Below are 16,366 nucleotides of genomic sequence, written 5' to 3' on the forward strand. Positions count from 1 at the left end.
AGGACACTGAAATAAGTCATTTCAACTTTCAAAACAGTTGTGAGAAGGTCTCGTTTTAAAATCATTTAAAAACATTTCAACATTTGTTTTTTTTTATATTTCTTTAAAATGTTAGATAACAACATAACTTTTTATGTTTTGTTCCAATGACTCATCAACACCTTTGCCAGGGCAGTTAGGAATCGACAGTAATTCTGGTCTCTCCAGTCACGAATGATTAAAATAAAATTAAGATGAATCTATTTATATAAACCAATGCAATTTCCATAACATTCCACAGAAAAAAAACTATAATTATTACAAAAATTTTGATGTTCAAAATTCCAAAGTACTCAGCTCAATATTTAACATTCGTGCTTAGTACGCTTAATACTACTTTAAGCCTATTATTTGCAAGCTATTACAGAGAATAATCAGAAGGTAAATGAAATATTTGCATTTATCACAAAGGGAATAGAATATTTCAGACAGCATTTACAGCGGCTGTACAGAACCTTGATGAGCCCACATCTGGAATACTGTGTACATTTTGGACTCCTTATTTGAAAAAGCAAATAATTTTGTTAGAAGCAGTTCGAAGATGGTTTACTCCACTCGGTCCTGGAATGAAATACTTGTCCTATGAAGAAACATTGAATAGTTTAGGCTTATACCCGATGGAGCTGAGAAAAATCTAAATGAAAGACAAGATTCTAATGTTGGATATCAGGAAGTTGTTTCCTCTCATGGTGAAGACGAGAACTAGGGGACACATTTTTTTTTAAAGGTGGTGTCTTTTTAAAATGGAGGCAAGGAAAATTTCTCCTTTCAGAGGGTTGCAGGTATGTAGAATTCTCTTCCCCAGAAAGCTGTGGAGACTGAGTCATTGAACTTACTCATGGGAGAGTCAGATTAACTTTTAATTGTCATGGGTATGAGACACAAAAAGCAAAATAGAGTTGACACCACATTGAGATCAGCTATGATCTTATTGAATGGTGAAGCAGGCATAAAAAGCAAATGATCTACTCTTGGGAGATATCAAGAACTGCAGATGGTGGAATCAGAGACAACACAGTATTGATCTGGAGGAACACAGCAGGCCAAGTAGTATCAAAGGAGCAGGAAAGTTGACATTTTGGGTCGGGACCCTTCTTCAGAAATGGGAAGGGGGAAGGGAGCTCAGAAGTAAAGAGACAGAGGAGAGGCAGGGCTGGGGAAGGCAGGCGGGATGGTGATAGGTGAGTGCGGTAAGGAGTGGTGGGGATTGGTCAGTGGGATGGGTGAAGCGGATAGGTAAAAGAGAAGATGGGCAGGTTGTGCCAGGTCAATGAGGTGGAGATGGGATGAAGACACAGGCATAGCTCAGGCCCATGGCCACCCCGTTAGTCCGTAAGAAGTGGGAAGAGTTAAAGAAGAAGTCATTAAGGGTAAAGACGAGTTCTTCTAAGCGGATGAGGCTGTCTGTGGAGGGGGACTGGTTGGGCCCACAGTACTGGAAGAAGCGGAGGGCTTTTCGGCCATCTGCATGAGGGATACAAAATGTGCAGGAGCTGGATGTCAAGACTAATACTGAGGTTTTGGGGGCCAGGGAATCGGAAGTCTTGGAGTAGGTGAAGGGCATGAGTGGTGTCCCGGATGTAGGTGGGGAGTTCCTGGACTGGTGGACAAAAAACAGAGTCAAAGTACGTGGTGATGAGTTCAGCGGGGCAGGAGCATGCAGAGACAACGGGTCAGCCGGGGCAGTCAGGTTTGTGGATCTACTCTTGCTCTTAAGACCCAAGTTGAAGTGATCAACTATGTTTTAATATTGCAAAAAGGAAGTCAATAGTAATAAGTACTATCAAGGATATAAAAATAAATTTGCACTAAATTATGCTTAAAATATTAAGAATCTTCAAAAATTAGCACATTATTTATATACATTTTAGTCCCTGGTAAATCCTGCTAAACATTTCGATCAATATTGTCTAAAGGTTTTAACTGAACAATGTAAAATGCAATGGACTTACAAATATATTCAATTTTATACAGTGTTGTCAATTTAGATACAGAAGGAAGTCAGCCACATAATCCCTCACCTCATAAGAAAGGTAAATGTAATCTTAGGAATGGAAAGCAACCTAAACTGAAATAACAATAGTGGAAACTGGCTTAAGATTAACAATATGCAGTATTTAAACCAAGGTACACGTTCCAAGCATGGATGAGATTCTGTTTACTATGAAAGTTGTTTAAAGTAAAGTAATGTTGGTTGACAGCCTAAAGTGAAATTGCTCAAGAATGTGTTGTACTTGATTTGGTTGCTATAACAGAGAAGCCCAAAGCAACATTTCAAAATCATCCTGAAGGAGTCCCTCTATGTACCACAATCAACCTTCTCTAGCACAAAGCACAAATCATGAATACAGCTGCCTCGTGATGCTAGAGCACAAGTATTCTAGAAACTTTTGAGACTGAGCAAAAAGCTATCCATGAAAGAGAAAAAAAGATAGATTCAAATGCCCCCAGCAACGGCTACACCTTCACAAGCACTACAATCTGCTGGTCACCAGTGGGCTTGTAACTGATGCGTACAACCTTCATAAAATTTTCATCCATGGAGAAATGCCAAGGAAGGAAGGCTAACTACAGAATAAAATGAAATTGTTTATCTATGATAAAATGTCATATACTTTAAGATATTGCAACAAACTAGAAAGAATCAGTCTATTTAGATATTAAAGAATCCTAACAGTTGAAACATAAATATATTAACGAGAAATGTAATCTGCAGAGATCAATTGTTGAACTTTCTTCATATCTTAAGATGCCTTTTCATATGAGTTTAATGATTAAAATATAGTTAATAACTAAAAATAAAATTACCAGGAAAACACCAGGCTCTTACCTCTTGAAATTTTACTGCGTATTATAAAGGCCGCGTTGATAACAATAAAGTCAGACATATCTTTACAGCAATAATTAAAATTGCAGAGATCATGTGGATACATCCTGATTTACAAGTCAAATGAAGATGCGTGAAGATGGAATTTACACACCAAATTAGGTACTTCAGATAACATAAGTCAAACTACTCACACTGGAATAACGTTTAGATCAGACGCTTAAACAAAACTTCAGTTCTGGATGTAAGTTTGCTCGCTGAGCTGGAAGGTTCGTTTTCAGACGTTTTGTCACCATTCTAGGTAACATCATCAGTGAGCCTCCAATGAAGCGCTGGTGTTATGTCCCGCTTTCTATTTATCTGTTTAGGATCCAGAACCTCAACCTGAGCTACAAATCTTCTCAAAACTCGCTAACATAACTTCAGTGACATGATAAAGAAGTTGAGTGGTCTTTTTGACATTCCTACAAATTCTACTCTTGTATACATTGATGAGGAGTTTTAGGAGATTATTTTGTGGTGGATACATATTAAGAATGGCAACATTGGTTAACTTATTTTCCCCGTCTAAGCTAGAGATATTAGAGTCATGCCGGCTCAGTACGGGCTCGGAGTTCAACGTAAGACCTTCCTAGTCAGTATGTCCAGGCCATTTTCTAGATAACCCGAAATGCATAGGAGAACTTGCTACCTCATACTTATAATTAAAACATCCTGACTGCATTTTCTGCAGAAAAAACATTTTGACGCAGGGAACTTAAAACGACAGACATTAACTACGGAAAAGTTTTGGCAGATGCAAATGATTGTTCCCCTCAATTTGCTTTTATTTTCAAATTATAGCAAGTTAGGATTCTGGCATACAAGCAACATCCCAAATCTGCCAGACAGGGAATGCCATCAACAAATTTCTATTTAAATTTAACCAAATTCACTGCACCACATCTTCTTTACCATGAGGAGATAGCAAGAACACCAGTTGCCGGAGACAGAGACAACAGTGTGGAGCTGGAGGAAAACAGCAGGCCAGGCAGTATCAGAACAGCAGGAATGTTGATGTTTCAGATTGGGACCCTTCCTCACAAATGGGGAGGGAAGAGTGCTGGGAAATAAATAGAGAGAGAAGGGGTAGGATTGGGAAAAGCTAAGTGGGATGGGGATAGGTCAATGCAGGGAGTGGTGGGGATTGGTCAGTGAGATGGGTGGGGCAGATAAGTGAGAGAGAAAATGGACAGATTGTGGTTGGTCAAGGAGATGGGTGGGAGGATGGTTGGGGCTGGGGAATAGTAGGTGGGATGCAAGTAGGGGTAGTGGGGATTGGTTGGCAGGAAGGATAGGACAGTTAGGTGGGGAAAAAGATAGACAGGTTGAGTCAGATCAAGGAAGTGGGGATGAGGGGGATATTTGGGCATGGCATGAGGCTGGGAAATTGTAAAACTGGTGAATTCTACGATAAGGGCATCAGACCTTACCTCCTGAGGTGGAAGATGAGGTGTTGCTCTTAAATGCTGTCATTGTGACACTGGAATAGGCCCAGGATAACCATGTCACCCAGCGAGTGGGAAGGGGAGCTAAAATGGTTGGCGATCTGAAAGTATTGTCGTTTGTCACATACAGAGTGCAGATGCTCCACAAAATGGTCCCCGAGTTTGTGCTCGGTCTCACCAATATAGAGGAGGCCGCATCAGGAGCAACAGATACAGTAGACCAAGTTGGAGGATATACAGGTGACCTCCTGTCGGCTATGAAAGGTTTGCTTTGGTCCTTAAATGGAGATGAGAGGAGAGGTGTAGGGACAGGTGTAGCACTTCCTGCGGTGGGGCAGGGAAAGGTGCCAGGTGTGGTGGGGTTAGTGGAGAGTGTGGAGCAGGCAAGCGAGTCGTGGAGTGAGCAGTCCCTACAAATGAGACATAGAGGTGGGGAGGAAAATACCTCTGGTGGTGGGGTTGAATTGTAGGTGGCAGAAGTGGTGGAGACCAATACACTGGGTGCGGAGGTTGGCAGGCAGTATGTGAGGACCAGGGGGATTCTGAGTATATTTTTGTTGGTGTTAGGAATTTGAGGGCAGAAGTACACAAAATGCAAGAGATGGAATTTTTTTTTGATCATCAGAGGGGGCATGTTGCAGTCCTTGAAATAGGAGGACATCTGCGATGTCTGGAAGTGAAATGTTCCATCTTCAGGGTAGACGCAGCAGAGGCAGAGGAATTGGGAGTAAGGGATCGCCATTCTTGCAGGAGTGGACATGTAGTCCAGGTAGCTACGGGAGTCAAGGAGCTTGAAACAGATGTCGGTGTTGAGGCAGTTACCAGAGATGGAAACGGAGAAGTCCAGGAAGGAGTGGGAGGTATCGGAGGTGGTCCAGGAGAATTTGAGGTTGGGCTGAAAGGCGTTACTAAAGTTGATGAACTGTTCAAGCTCCTCACGGGAGCACAAGGCAGTACCAAAGCAGTCATCAATGTCGCGGAGGAAGAAGTCGGGGATAGTGCCAGTGTAACAGCAGAAAAGGGACTGTCCCACAAGTCCTACAAAAAGGCAGGCATAACTCAGGCCCATGCAAGTGCCCATGGCCATCCCCTTAGCTTATAAGAAGTGGGAGGTGTTAGAGGAGAAGTTGTTAAGGGTAAGGACAAGTTCTGTTCAGCAGACGAGGGAGTCAGTGGAGGGGGACTGGTTGGGCCTGCAAGATAGGAAGAAGCGGAGGGCTTTTAGGGCATCTGCGTGAGGGGAATACAAGTGTACAAGGACTGGATGTCCAAAGTGAAGATGAGATTTTGGGGACCAAGGAATTGGAAGTCTTGGAGGAGGTGGAGGGTGTGGGTGGTATCCCGGACTTAGCTGGGGAGTTCACGGACCAAGGGTAAAAGACAGAGTCAAGGTAACGGGGATGGCAGAGTTGCCAATTAAATGGGATTATCACTAGAAGCTTCATTAATATTTGGCTTTGCATCTTAACAAACTCACAAAACTAGTCAAACATCAAGAAACCTTGACATAAAAACCAGATCAGATTCCTGGCAAACTCAGCTCAACACTTGTTTCAGATGGTCTCATGTCAGATACTCGGCAGAACCCCTAGGCACAGACCACACACAACCCATGTCCTCACACACTGGCATCCAACATATGCCAACCTCTAAGAGGGGTCATGGCACACTCTGATTCACTTACAGGATGCTTCTCAACTTCAGGTGTTGTACTAGCAACTATCTGTGCTGCAGCACGGACACTGCCCACGCAGGGACAAGCACCCAGCTCATCGACAGGCCAGTCTACATCTCCAGACGCTTATCTCACTGTCATACTATTCGTCAGTCTGAGCCTACTTAGATGTTCACAACATCTCCGCCTTGTATTGACTTGTCTTTCCTTTTAGCTTTTTGTCTCCTCAGGCAAGGATACTAAGGTAGTATACTTCTGTCTTGCTTTATCATTTAACACAGATACAGACAAAGAAAGCTTGTCATGGTTGTCAGCAGTCCTCAGCCGATGGAAATAGCCTTCATTCAGGGGATCCATGCACAGTAAATTTCTGATACCAGTCCAGGAGCTTGGAAATAGTCAGTCAGTCAGTTATGGGGCATTCAGGATGCTCTCTGCATCAGATGTGCGGAGAGGCTGAATGTCCGGCAGCCCACCACCCATCTTCTGCCTTTCAATGCTGTTGGGGGCTGTTTGCGTCCTAGGATAAAAGATAAGTATTAAAAGTCGGTGGTGCAGCTGCCACTCACAGTGCAGGTGTGGAAATTAGGCAGCATAGAAGGCATGCAGGTTCAGTGGTATTGGAGGTTGAGGTAGGTGAGTTCAGAAGAGATTTACCAGAATGTTACCAAGTACGGAAGGTTTGTGTTATAAAGAAAGGCCAAATAGGTTGGGACTTTTTTCACTGGAGTGTAGGAGGTTGAGAGACAACCTTATAGAAGTTTGTAAAATTGTGAAGGGGATAGACACAGTTAATGGCAGTTGCCTTTTCCCTAGGATAGGGGACTTCAAGACGAGGAGGCACATTTTTGAGGTGAGAGGAGAGAGATTTAAAAAACCCATGAGAGTCAAGATTTTTATTCAGAGGGTGGTTCGCGTGTAGAATCCACTTCCTGAAGAAGTGGTAAATGGGGGTACAATTACAATGTTCAAAAGGCATTTGGATAAGGACAATGATTGGAAAGGTTTGGAGGGATATGGGCCAAGGAGCAGGCAGGTAGAGCCAGTTTAGTTTGGGATTATGTTTGGCATTGACTGTTTGGACTAAAGGGTTTGTTTCTGTGCTGTATGATACTCTGACTCTATGTTACATGCAAATGTGGGCGCTGTGGAGCATTGGCACCTTGGTGATGTGTGGGTACATGAGTGTGAGGTATGAGAAAGAACATAGTAGATTTGCTTCTCCCAATTTGTTCTAAACAGACCCCTCATAATTTTGAGCCGGTCAGTACTAGGCATGTTAGATGTGTTCTACCTGGAATAGTTTTGTTGTCTTGCATTCTTGGAGAATCATCTATTCAGCACTTTATTTTGAATGTCAGCATTTAAGAGACAGTTTATCTTATATTGTCTCTCTTCAGTTGAAACCAAGTTGGTGGCATGGCGTGGAGAGGCAGTAGGATTTATAGTAAGTCTGCTAAGTAGCACTGACAGGCCAGGATTTGAATATAATTCAACAGTGAAATTGTGCACATTACAAGAAACCAATTACTATTGCTTCATTATAAAAGAACAAAGAACATTTCTTTATACCATCAAGAGTGTTTTGAAGGAAGAAAACTATGTTCTCTACTCTCTAGGATTTTCTATTCACAGCTCTTTGACCAAGAAGACAGGTGGCACATTGATCTACACATAAGGTTGGAGCTCAGCATGCAATTTTAAGTCAACTGTTCCAAGAGTGAGCATTGATGCTGATCTAATTCTACCACTAACCTTAATTCCTTCTTGGCTAATTACGTGACTGCTTCCATAGCTTTCTCAACACGAGTTAATCTGATGCTAACAGATCAACAACAGCTCCAAAGACAGAGGCAGGAGCTGCTAAAGAAGCGAGGAAGGCACAATTCTCACTTGCTAGCCACAAATTAGGTAATTAAGAGAAGCAGGAGGATTAGGAACTTCTGACATCACAAACAAAACATTCCCAAAACCACTGCCATAGTCACGGCCAGTTTTTAGAGCATCACGTTCCAAATAGATTGAAGCCACAGGCTCCAATATTTACCCCCTGCAATGGGAAGGCTAACACAGTTTCATAAAAATAAACAAATGAGGAGTAGGGTTACTTGGCCCTTTGAGTGTGATAAAGTACTGGATAAGATCACAGTTAATCTGGTTGCGTCCTCTACTTTCCTGTCCATCTCAACAACTTTTGACTTCTTGACAGTAAAGAATCCAACTCAGCCTTAAAAATAATCAATAATCCTAACCCAACTGCTCTCTGAAATAGTGTATTCCAAAACTACAAATACTCAGAGAAAAATTTTCATTTCCAACTTAAAGAAGGAAACCTTTTCATGGTGATTTTTATATTTTTTGTAGCCCAAGGGACTCCCTCAATAGGCCATGGAAGCTAAATGGGAGGCATCTCCCACTGAACTGGAACCCATTAAGCTTTTTTTAAATTCATTTGTTGGAGCTGGGCGTTGTTGGCGAGCCAACATTTATTGCCAATCCCTAGTTGCCCTTGAGAAGGGGGTGGTGGACTACCTTCTTGAATGACTCTAATCCACACACTGTGGGTTGACTCACAATGCCATTAGGGAGGGAATTCCAGGATTCTGACCCAACAACAGTGAAGGAATGGTGATTTATTTGCAAGTCAGGGTGGTGAGTGACGTGGAGGGAAACTTTCAGGTGGTGGTGTTCCCATGTATCTGCTCCCCCTTTCCTTCTAATTGGAAGTGATCATCGGCTTGGAAAGCACTGTCTAACAATCTTTGGTGAATTTTTGCAGTGCATCTTGTAGATAGTACACACTGCTGCTACCGAGTGTTGACGGTGGAAAGGGTTTGTGACTGTGGTGCCAATCTAACTGGCTGCTTTGTCCTGGATGGCGTCAAGCTTCTCGAGTGTTGTTGGAGCTTCAACCATCCAGATGGAGTATCCCATCACGCTCCTGACTTGTGCCTTGTAGATGGTAGATAAGCTTTGGGGAGTCATGAGGTGAGGTACTTTCCACAGTACTCAGCTTTTGACCTGCTCTTGTAGCCATTGTGTTTATGTGGTGAGTCCAGTTAAGTTTGTGGTCAATGGTAACCCCAAGGATGCTGATAGTTTGGGATTCAATGATGGTAACTTTGAACATCAACCAAACAGCATACAAGCTGATACAGAATTTAATTCATGGTTCAGTGAGTGTATCCAATGTGAAGCTAAATCACGGCAATCAAGAAGATCTCAGCCCAATACCCATCCCTTGCAGTATGTGTTAGTTGAATTCTGCCAGGACGGCAACAGTGGCATTACAATTAACTTCACCACCTAGTACTGACATGGGAGAAGAGCAATTTATCCAAGCATTCCAATTCTGATAGATGGAAGTTCACATACATTCACATCAGTTCTGCCTGCCCCTAAATTACCCACAAGCTAAATCTCCACACCAGGATTCGCACATTTTGAGATTCAACTAGTATCCAAGGCACTGTATCAAAAGATTGAACTTCTTTCGGATGAGGAGGGTTTGGAATAAGCACTGGGCAAGATAAAATATATTTGAAGCAAAGTAAACACCAGCAAGCTTTATCCGCTGGCTGCATTACTCAAATACAGATGATATACAAAAGCCAAATAGTGCTGGAAATCCAAAGTAAAACAGAAAATGCTGAAAATAAACAAAATCTCGGGCAGCACCTATTGCAACAGGAACAAAATTAACATTTCAGGTCTATGGCCTTTCTTCAGAACAGTAAAATTTAGAGATGTTGCAGTATGTTGCGATCAAATACCAAGACGAGGAAATGGGGGAAGGAGGAAACAACAAAAGGGAATGTCTGAAATAGGTTCAAAGGTAATACAACTTAAGTGATAACAATAGGGATGATGGCACTAGTCAAAATGGGTTGGGAAGGAAAAATAGAAAAATAAAAGATGGGTCTAGAGGAACTGTCAATGTGAAAAGCAAAATCATTACATACAATTTCCGTCCTACAAAAGGGGGCAGTATGTATTCTCTGTAATTGTTTAGTTTAATGTTAAGTTACAAAAGCCGTAAAATGTCAAAGCAAGAGATGAGGTGCTGTTTCTTAAGCTTGAACAAAGCTTCATGGAACAGTGTCACTGACTAATTGAGAGAGATTAGAGTCAGATGGAGAATTAAAATGGCAGATGATTAGAAGTTGGGATCAAGCTTGCAATGAACGGTGGCAAGGTGGCTCATAAAGGATGGCACAGTGGCTCAGTGGTTAGCACTGTTACCTCAGTGCCAGGGATTTGGGTTTCCCTCCAGCTTTTGGTGACTGTATGGATTTTGCACATTCTTCCCTTGTCGGCATGGGTTTCCACCAGGTGCTCCAATTTCATCCCTTTATCCAAAGATGTACAAGTTAGGTTGGTTGGCCATGCTAAATTGTCCATAATGTCCAGGGATGCGCAGGCTAGGTGGAATAGTCATGGTACATGTGTGTTATGGGGATAGGGTGGGCCTGGGTGGGATACTGTTCTGAGAGTGGGTGCAAATGCAATGAGCCGAATGGCCTCTTTATGCATTGTTATAATTCGAATGAATAGAGTGTACCTGAATGGAATAGTACATGAGGATCCAATTCCAATAATGGTCTAAAACTAAACAGGAAAATGCTCCATACGTAACATTGTACTCCCATATCAAAAATTCAATTTTTCTAAAGTAATGTTGTATTCCCTTACACCAGTGAGTTTTAGAGTCTACCTTTTTCCAAATTAAGAGTGGAATAAAGCAAGGTTAGTACTTTCCCTTAAATTTCTTGCTGTTACCCTCTCTATTTTTCTCAAAAGTGTTCACTCATACAATTACAGGAGTAAGGTTAATCTCCTGAACCTTAGTCGAGTGTAAACCCTGGTAACAAAAACAAAGTTGCTGGAAAAGCTCAGCAGGTCTGGCAACAGAACTGTTCTGAGGAAGGGTCACCAGACCCAAAACATTAACTCTGTTTTCTCCCCCACAGATGCTGACAGGCCTGCTGAGCTTTTCCAGCGACTTTGCTTTTGTTCCTAATTTGCAGCATCCACAATTCTTTTGGTTTTTATTGTGTAAACCCTGGCAAGACAGTCAGCCATTACAGTAAATTCTGATCCTGGAGTAATTTGCCAAGGGGGGCACCACACCACAACCAGAAGCAGAAACGCTATTTTTCATTCCCTAGTTAAGGCACTAATATAAATTCAATCTTTTCAGAGATGACAGAAACAACTGATTGCAAGCAAAAGAATGAAATATACCTTTAACATATAACGTAGTGAAAAAATACGTCATGAGAAATCACAGATGTCAATTTTAACCCTGACTAAATGGGCAGATTAAATGAATTGATTTTAAAGATCAAGGAGAAAATGGAAAAGTAATTCTCCACACACACAAAAATGCACACTTCTTATTGAATGTTGGCACAAGGGTATTTATATGGCAAAGTAGAAGTACTCCAGCATATGAGAAACAACCTGAAAAAGGTCCAAAATTCAAGGTATTGAAAAGCATGGCTACTGTTTGCAAAAGGCATCCAAATTAATTTATTCAGTAGAATAAAGGTCAATAAATGTTTCAAGATTTATGAAGTGCCACAGGGCTTTTTATTAACCCACTGGATCAAGCCATGCTTTTTATTTTGAGATACATGTATGCAAAAGAAAAATACACAAATATTACCTCCTATTGCTGTCCTTGGGGAAATTAACTGTATTCCACAATACTAAGTTTATAAATAGATTGCAGAAATAGCTCTAGCAAATGGTGTCACTGTAAATTTTGAGGTTAATGCATCACTACCAACAGCAGTGCATAAATATTAGAATATACTTTGAGATTTAACCTTTCACCTAGCAATGTATCACAGCATCATTTCCTGGTGTAGAGATAGCACTCCTGTACTAATCAATCACAACTAAAGAGAACATACAGTCAACATTCTTAATTAGACTCTATCTACTCTCCTCCTCACGTCCATCCGTCATGAACACTGTTTAAAAATAAGTGTTATTAGTCTTTATTTGTGAGTAGATCTGGTTAACATCTCCACGTCTCAGCAGCAGAAATCATTCATCCATCTGAAGCACGTTAGTGCCTGATAAATTCATACCCCTACATAGAAGTTACAGATAACAAGAGCCCCAAACCCACTTCAGAGTCATAAATCACAATGTACACAGCTCCCATGCAACCTGGGTTAATTTCTGTTTACAATAAATCTACTGAGAAAGTTCGTTTGACACTTAAGGAGTCTGATTTCGAATCAGATGGTGGGAAAAGCAAAGAAATCTGACACAAACTCCAACTCGGCTAAGCGTTTTGCCTTTGGGGATCCTCAATAGAACTGGATGACATTAACGGAGGTTGAATGACTTTAAAAGATGGCTGGTCATATAGTGAAACAGAATTCCTTCAAATATTTTGCTGTACAGGTAAATATAAATGAATGATAATGAATGCTATGCTTCTCCCATAAAAGGATATAAAATTCTTCAATAACCTCAGCATTTGTACCTTGCCATGTAATCATAGTATCACAAAATTTGAGGTAATATCAACAAGAGTTAAAACAGATTGACGCTGTGCATTACTTTTTCAGTCATTTCCAAAACAAAACTGCAGATTATGGAACTTCAATTGCAACAAAATGCCACTTTACTATTTTCTAAAACAGTAAACAATAATTTAACAACATAATATTAACAAATATCCCTGAACAAATAGTCACACAGATTTGCTAGCTAACACTTCACAAATTGTTGACATAAATGCTTAAGCCTTTATTTGTTAAAAATGAATTGTAAAGCAGATTTAAAATTAAAATCTTCAACTATTTCTTGGCAAATGATGCTCCTGTTAAAATTTAAATCTGGCATTTTTCTTTCTTAAAGAGAGAGTTTCTGGAGTCTCAATATCATTTTCTTGCAAATTTAGCTTCAAACAATTCCATACAGTTAAGTAAATGTTGGAAGAAAGCAACAGGCGGCACGGTGGCTAAGGGGCATCACAGTGGCTTAGTGGTTAGCACTGCAGCCTCACAGCCCCAGGGACCCAGGTTCAATTCCCACTTGGGCGACTGTCTGTGCTGAGTTTGCACATTCTCCCCGTGTCTGCATGGGTTTCCTCCGGGTGCTCCGGTTTCCTCCCACAGCCCAAAGATGTGCAGGTTAGGTAGATTGGCCATGCTAAATTGCCGCAGTGTTCAGGGGGTGTGTGGGTTATGGGGACATGGGTCTGGGTGGGATGCTTCAAAGAGCGGTGTGGACTTGTTGGGCTGAAGGGCCTGTTTCCAAACTGTAGGGAATCTAATCTAATAAAAATCTAACGTTGCACAATATGATCAAATTCTCATCGAATAACAGCTTTACTCCATAGATTTTGGGTTTACAGGCCTGTTACAATTCAGATACTATAGTTAGTAGTGGTTGAAATGAAAATATAATGATTGTTAAAATTGCAATGGTGACCTGATCAATAGACAATTTAACTGTATTGTGTCTGGCACTTTGAAGAACAAAATAATCAAAAATTTCAGCTAAATAATTCTAGAATACATTTCCTCCACTATGCTAACTAGGTTATTTTAGGTATTGATCAATGTTAAACTAAACTTTGCACTTTTTCCGTCAATTTCTGTTAAGATTTAACCAAGATTCAAAACATACCATGCTCCTTTGCAACCCTCTCATCTGATGCGAGCTCAACTCTCCTAATCACTGGAAGAAAAAGTATTCACCTGCGATAGGATGCTGGGATAGACTGGAATTCCTGGCCACGCATTCAGTCAACCATTGGCAGTCTAGAGACGTCTTTCACAGACAACATGGTGGCACAGCGGCCCAAAACAACACCTGTCTTGACACACAGGCAGCACTGCTGACACAATCTTGCACAATGAACTGCACATGTCTATTCCAATCATTATTCAAGCACCAAGCCACAAAGCTTATGTATTCTTAGCCACATTTCTTCTTAGAACCCTCTAAGTCACTGCTACTCTTTCCCAGAAACTCACTGTAACCAAGCATCACATCACTGTTCAATATGGGATCATCACATACAAAGGAAGATTTCAAACATATTAGAACATTCACCTTTATTCAGCAACATTAAAAGTGAACTGAAATCAAACTATCAGAAACTGCGTCTGCCTCTCAGAACAGAAGCATTCTACTTGCATGTCAAACACCAATATTTTACAGTCAATGAGTGATCATTGTACCCAACTCTCTTCTACCGATATTGGGTATCAATTAAGTCCTCTCTGACTTACGGTGTCCAAAGCTTCTGTGTTCTACCATGCAGAAAGTGATGATTCCACACCCCCCCCATTCAGTATATCCATGACCCTCTTTGGATTACTGCTATCAAGCTCCCAGTTTGTTAATGTCCATCGTATTCTCCCTTTGCCTGTTCCAACTGTGCAGAGCCAAGCATACTGGGATTATGCAGCACATTCTTTCTGGACAATACTATGAACCCAAGATTGATCCAAGTAATGAAATCTCAGCTTCATAATGCTCCACCATGGCTCTAGTAAAAGAATGAGAAGCGCTGTATCTACACTCCACCTCAGTCAGGGGCCTATGTAACAGAGTCGTCAGCCATGGCTGCACAGCACAGCCCTTGGCCCTTAGTAACCATCCTTACTAAGTATCTGGTCCCCCAAGTACAACAGGAACATGAGTGCTTTCAAGGATGAAAATAAAATGGCAGCTGATAAGTTACTGTAAACAAATTTCTAAGAACTGGTATTGGTGATCACAGATCACTTATGCCTTGATGAAATGGAAGCCTTTTCTAGTCATAATTCAGTTGCATTACGATATGAGCCTCTCAACACAGCATGTGCAAAATCTATCTGTCCTGTATCGGAGGGAAGCCAACTTACAGAAACCTACTGCTTGGGCTGAAGCACTGACCTCATCACTTGGAAACGAGATGAGCCCCACTGGCTCAGAGAGTTCCAACTTGTAATCAACCAAAATGGGCAGAATTTAATCAGGAAGGCACTAATAGGGACTTCGAAGTCAGCAAAAGTGAAACCAATGCATCATAGAGAATGCATAAATCTCCTTTCTGAAGAAGGATCTAGGCCCAAAACGTCAGCTTTCCTGCTCCACTGATGCTGCTTAGCCGGCTGTGTTCATCTAGCTCTACATGTTGTTATCTCAAACTTCCAAAACAACTTTGACCTCTCAAACGTCATCTGCCCCACGTTTGGCCAGGGCTGTAGGCTGTTCTCTGGTTCTGAAATGCCTGCTAAGTTCAATCAAACCAGACTGAAAGTAAGTCATCCTCAATCCCAAGGGATTGTCCAAGGAAAAGAATCCCATTACATGGCAGCACTGATAAGCTGGTCTCTTTCAGTTCAAAAGAAAGACATGGCAACTAGGCAAGGCATTTAGTGACCTGAAACTTAACAGATGGAGAGAAAATTGAATACGAAAAATACTAATACTGAAGCAGTCTGTCAAATATCCAAGTACAATGCAGATAGCCGGCTTTAAAAAGACCAAAATGTGCCATTGCCCTCAGTAGCAGACTGCTTCACATTGAGAAAAACAAAAATTAAATCAAAATGTAAAGGCCAAACACATACCACTGTAGATTTTATTGTGGATATTAACATAAATTAATGTAATTACAGTAGACAATAATAAGCATTTGTGCAACAACAGATAAACCTACTTTGCAAATTCAGTTACAAAAAAGGTTTTTGAAGTATCTATTGAGCATATATAAAATTATTTAATCATTCTCAAAAAATTACCAAGTAATGATCAGATTTCAGACTTCATTGGTGGATAAATCCAGTTCTGGAATCTGCTTTCTGTACTACAAAAGATGTATTAGAAAACTTATAACAAACTAATCAGGAGACTTAATTTTCAAGGATCAAGTTATGATGGTTAGCAACTGAACCATATGAACTAAGGGAACACATGAATCATATGCTAATTCAGTATATAAAAGCAAACTATCTAACTTGAAAACACACAGGGTTATAAGTCATGAATACAAAACTTAACCTAGGGTAAAATTAAGGAAAAAAGATTTTTTTATTTCATCGCTGTGCTGTAGATACCAGGTGTAGGCACAGAAAGAAAGCAATAATTCAGGCTCAGTTGGCAGTTAAAAGGGAGATGGAATGATACTAATCCAGAAAGTGGGGTACATCATTTCTTTTTGAAACATGCTAGAAATGAGTTCTAAGGAAATCAGCAGTGGGAGGCACTAACTGATAGTAGACAGGCATGGCATGAGCCTTTTAGCCTTTTCTTGACTGTGAATTTTAAGTATTTAAAGGCATCAAATACTACTGAGTACATAGCGGAATAGTCTTATAA

The 16,366-nt window shown here is 40.9% G+C and overlaps 1 protein-coding gene across 1 annotated transcript in view; it reads right to left on the minus strand.

Moving 5' to 3' along the window:
- The window catches only part of rab28 (RAB28, member RAS oncogene family), a 104,741-nt gene that overhangs the window by 56,561 nt on the left and 31,814 nt on the right, over positions 1–16,366 (minus strand). The window lies entirely within an intron of this gene.

This window comes from Stegostoma tigrinum, chromosome 1 (genome assembly GCF_030684315.1).
Source record: "Stegostoma tigrinum isolate sSteTig4 chromosome 1, sSteTig4.hap1, whole genome shotgun sequence".
NCBI classification, from domain to species: domain Eukaryota; kingdom Metazoa; phylum Chordata; class Chondrichthyes; order Orectolobiformes; family Stegostomatidae; genus Stegostoma; species Stegostoma tigrinum.